At 57.7% G+C, this 5,000-nt stretch overlaps 2 non-coding genes and 1 pseudogene across 2 annotated transcripts; all 3 read right to left on the reverse strand.

Moving 5' to 3' along the window:
* The window catches only part of LOC144418811 (large subunit ribosomal RNA), a 3,699-nt pseudogene extending 2,477 nt beyond the window's left edge, over positions 1–1,222 (reverse strand).
* A 287-nt stretch (positions 1,223–1,509) lies between these two features.
* LOC144418815 (5.8S ribosomal RNA) lies at positions 1,510–1,663 on the reverse strand. The gene has a single exon (XR_013473679.1). It is a non-coding gene; the product is annotated as a 5.8S ribosomal RNA (ribosomal RNA).
* A 298-nt stretch (positions 1,664–1,961) lies between these two features.
* On the reverse strand, positions 1,962–3,773 carry LOC144418808 (small subunit ribosomal RNA). Its single transcript, XR_013473677.1, has one exon. It is a non-coding gene; the product is annotated as a small subunit ribosomal RNA (ribosomal RNA).
* Positions 3,774–5,000: the final 1,227 nt, after the last annotated feature.

Genomic DNA, 5,000 nt, shown 5'->3' on the forward strand with positions numbered 1-5,000 from the left:
CTTTACCAGATAAAACTGCGACAAAGCGCCAGCTATCCTGAGGGAAACTTCGGAAGGAACCAGCTACTAGATGGTTCGATTAGTCTTTCGCCCCTATACCCAAATAGGACGATCGATTTGCACGTCAGAATCGCTACGGTCCTCCACCAGAGTTTCCTCTGGCTTCGACCTTCCCAGGCATAGTTCACCATCTTTCGGGTCCCAACATGGACGCTCTTGCGCGACCGCCCCGGCAGAGCGGGTGCGATCGGCCGGTCGTGCGCCGGCGCCCGCACGGGGCTCCGGGTCCGACCTCGTTCGGCCAAAGGCCGCCTTCACTTTCATTTCGCCTGCGAGTCTCGAACCACTCGACGACTCGCGCTCATGTTAGACTCCTTGGTCCGTGTTTCAAGACGGGTCGGGAGGGTGGCCGACGTGGCCACGGACCCCGAGCGCGTCGACGGCGCGCCACCGAAGCGGCAGCCCGCCGAACACCGGCACTGCGTACAGTGCAGGCGAACGACAAGCCAGCCGAACGGCGACGGCCGCACACAGAGAGCGCGCGGCATCCTTTCCTCGATCCGCCGCCGGGCCGCACCGCCCGCGCGCTGTAACACCCCCGCCGGAGCGGAGGCCACCTTCGCGCGGGGACTTAGACCGACGGCAAACCGGTCGTGACCCGCGCCGGTCGCTAGTGCGCTGAGACGGTGCGCGAGCCGACTCGGCAGCGGGCGCCTTAAGCGTCCGCGAACCGAGACGGCGCGCCCCCGCACCCAACTGAAAGCGAGCCGGCGACCTGACGGGCCCTCCCGTTTGCCTCTCAACGGTTTCACGTACTCTTGAAACTCTCTCTCTAAGAAAGTGCTTTTCAACTTTCCCTCACGGTACTTGTCCGCTATCGGTCTCGCGACCGTATTTAGTCTTAGGTGGAGTTTACCACCCGCTTTGGGCTGCATTCCCAAACAACCCGACTCCGAGAAGACCCGAAGCGGCCAAGGCAAGCGCCCCTATGGGCCTAACACCCGCCGTGGGACGAGGCCTCGATCAGAAGGACACCGGCGCTCGCCGTCAGCCGCACTGGGACTTCCGTACGTCACAACTCGGCGCGCTCGAAAAGCGCGCAGATTCGACGCTGGACTCTTCCCGGTTCACTCGCCGTTACTCAGGGAATCCCTGTTGGTTCTTTTCCTCCGCTTAATAATATGCTTAAATTCAGCGGGTGCTCTCGCCTGAACTCAGGTCGTATGTGTCAAGCGGGCCGTTTCTTACACGGCCCGCTGGCATCGCAAGTCGTCGCCGCCGGCGCCGACCGAGCGCGTACCGTCGCCGCCTTGGCCCACGGTCGGTCTTGATCTCGTGACCGGACCGACCGACCTGGACCCGCCCCTCGAACGTAGTTGAACACGTCGAGGGCCGGCGGTGTACGGGACACGCGGTCGCGCCGAGAAAGCTCGGCGACCGCTTCAACTTGGGGCGACGCCCGGCCGTCTTCGCAGAGGCCAGGCGACGGCCCTCGGGTGAGGACGAACGCGACCCTGAGGCAGACGCGGTCCCGGGATTGACCCGAGACCGCAATTCGCGTTCAGAAGGTCGACGTTCAATGTGTTCTGCAATTCACATTACTTCTCGCACTTGGCTGCGTCCTTCATCGACTCGCGAGCCGAGTGATCCACCGTTAAGAGTCGTCCTCGACGTTTCGCCCGGCGCCGAAGCGCGCGGACGTCACACTGTGGGATCGACCACAAAACCACCACCGACAACAACTGCACAAAAACACCAACAAACGGCGCCGAGCGACCGCCGGGCTGGGCCGGCGGCACATCGAGCGCGGTGCCCAGAAGCCACCATCGCACTCGGCTGCCTTGCTATGCCAACGTGTTACGCGTGTCGCACGGGGCGGAACCCCGATTGACGGCCGCCCTCTCGGCGGCACCCAAAGACAATTCAGTGCGCGGTCGGCCGGGGCCTACCACCACCTTCGGTAATGATCCTTCCGCAGGTTCACCTACGGAAACCTTGTTACGACTTTTACTTCCTCTAAATGATCAAGTTTGATCGTCTTCTCGACACGCCGACGCGGCCGTTGCCAGCCGCGACGGGGCCGATCCAAGGATCTCACTAAACCATTCAATCGGTAGTAGCGACGGGCGGTGTGTACAAAGGGCAGGGACGTAATCAACGCAAGTTGATGACTTGCGCTTACTGGGAATTCCTCGTTCAAGGGAAACAATTGCAAGTCCCTATCCCAATCACGAATGAGGTTCAACGGGTTACCCGGACCTTTCGGCCTAGGTTAGACACTCGCTGCTTCACTCAGTGTAGCGCGCGTGCGGCCCCGGACATCTAAGGGCATCACAGACCTGTTATTGCTCAATCTCGTGTGGCTAAACGCCACTAGTCCCTCTAAGAAGTTAGACGCCGACCGAGAAGGTCGCGTAACTATTTAGCATGCCAGAGTCTCGTTCGTTATCGGAATTAACCAGACAAATCGCTCCACCAACTAAGAACGGCCATGCACCACCACCCACAGAATCAAGAAAGAGCTCTCAATCTGTCAATCCTACCTGTGTCCGGGCCGGGTGAGTTTCCCCGTGTTGAGTCAAATTAAGCCGCAGGCTCCACTCCTGGTGGTGCCCTTCCGTCAATTCCTTTAAGTTTCAGCTTTGCAACCATACTTCCCCCGGAACCCAAAGACTTTGGTTTCCCGGAAGCTGCCGGAAAGGTCGTCATGGTAACGCCTCCCGATCGCTAGTTGGCATCGTTTATAGTCAGAACTAGGACGGTATCTGATCGTCTTCGAACCTCTGACTTTCGCTCTTGATTAAAGAAAACATTCTTGGCGAATGCTTTCGCAGTAGTTCGTCTTCCGCCGATCCAAGAATTTCACCTCTAACGGCAGAGTACGGACGCCCCCGTCTGTCCCTCTTAATCATTACCTCGTGCTCCGAAAACCAACAAAATAGAACCGAGGTCCTATTCCATTATTCCATGCAACACTATGCAGGCGAACAGCCTGCTTTGAACACTCTAATTTTTTCAAAAGTAAACTTATCGGCCACCGCCGACACTCAGTCAAGAGCACCGACGGAGAACCGAAGGTGAGGCGAACGCAACCAGTGACACGCCTTGCGACGGACCGGCGGCGCTCGCCCAAAATCCAACTACGAGCTTTTCAACCGCAACAACTTTAGCATACACTGTTGGAGCTGGAATTACCGCGGCTGCTGGCACCAGACTTGCCCTCCAATGGATACTCGTTAAGAGTTTTTAGGATGTACTCATTCCAATTACAGGGCCTCGTTAGAGTCCTGTATTGTTATTTTTCGTCACTACCTCCCCGTGTCGGGAATGGGTAATTTGCGCGCCTGCTGCCTTCCTTGGATGTGGTAGCCGTTTCTCAGGCTCCCTCTCCGGAATCGAACCCTGATTCCCCGTTACCCGTTATCACAAAGGTAGGCACGTAGCGTACCTTCGACAGTTGATAGGGCAGACACTTGAATGATACGTCGTCGGTGCAGAGACCGTACGATCCGCGTGGTTATCCAGAGTCATCAAACGTCACAGGACGAACCCGGTCGGTTTTGATCTGATAAAAGCGCGCCTCCCGAAGTCGGCGCTTAATGCATGTATTAGCTCTAGAATTACCACAGTTATCCACTTCGCTTACGAGACCAAATAAACCAAGACTGATTTAATGAGCCATTCGCAGTTTCGCTTTACGAGAACTCGTACTTGCACCTGCATGGCTTAATCTTTGAGACAAGCATATCACTACTGGCAGGATCAACCAGATAGCTGCGACAGCTGCGCTCGGCCCTTGCTGGGCCGCCCGGCGCGTGCTCGTCGCATTCGTTTAAGACCGAGGCGATCGCCTGCGGCCGTACTCAGCTTCGACAGTCGCTGGCCGCGACGTCCACGCCCTCGCCGGCAGTGCCAGGCGGAGCGATTTGCGTTTTTTTCTTTGCTCGCCCTCTCTCGGGCTCGATCCATTCAGTTTCGCACAAACAAGAGCTCTGCCGGCCGCCTGCAGCGGTGCCTAAAACCCGGGCATAACAATGCGACCGTTCTGCTAGGCCGACAAGCGCTCAAGCCAGACGCTCGATCGAACGCCCCCTACATATTAGTCGAGACAACGGCTCGCTCATTAGCATCGCGTTTGTACTTTAACTTTTTTTGGCTCGGCTTCTTTCGACGCCGATGCCGGCGACGCAGCACTCTCTCGCCCGCCAGCCACCGAGAAAAGGGTGCGCTCCGCCCGGCCCCGCACCGCTCTTTCTTGGCTCATTCGAAATTACTGTCTTTCGCTCTGACATGCCTTACCTAGGGTTAGGTTAGTATGCTTGCACGTTTGTACTTTAACTTTTTTCGGCTCGGCTTCTTTCGACGCCGATGCCGGCGACGCAGCACTCTCTCGCCCGCCAGCCACCGAGAAAAGGGTGCGCTCCGCCCGGCCCCGCACCGCTCTTTCTTGGCTCATTCGAAATTACTGTCTTTCGCTCTGACATGCCTTACCTAGGGTTAGGTTAGTATGCTTGCACGTTTGTACTTTAACTTTTTTCGGCTCGGCTTCTTTCGACGCCGATGCCGGCGACGCAGCACTCTCTCGCCCGCCAGCCACCGAGAAAAGGGTGCGCTCCGACCGGCCCCGCACCGCTCTTTCTTGGCTCATTCGAAATTACTGTCTTTCGCTCTGACATGCCTTACCTAGGGTTAGGCTAGTATGCTTGCACGTTTGTACTTTAACTTTTTCCGGCTCGGCTTCTTTCGACGCCGATGCCGGCGACGCAGCACTCTCTCGCCCGCCAGCCACCGAGAAAAGGGTGCGCTCCGACCGGCCCCGCACCGCTCTTTCTTGGCTCATTCGAAATTACTGTCTTTCGCTCTGACATGCCCTTACCTAGGGTTAGGTTAGTATGCTTGCACGTTTGTACTTTAACTTTTTTCGGCTCGGCTTCTTTCGACGCCGATGCCGGCGACGCAGCACTCTCTCGCCCGCCAGCCACCGAGAAAAGGGTGCGCTC

The sequence above is a fragment of the Styela clava genome, unplaced genomic scaffold (genome assembly GCF_964204865.1).
Source record: "Styela clava unplaced genomic scaffold, kaStyClav1.hap1.2 HAP1_SCAFFOLD_228, whole genome shotgun sequence".
NCBI lineage: Eukaryota > Metazoa > Chordata > Ascidiacea > Stolidobranchia > Styelidae > Styela > Styela clava.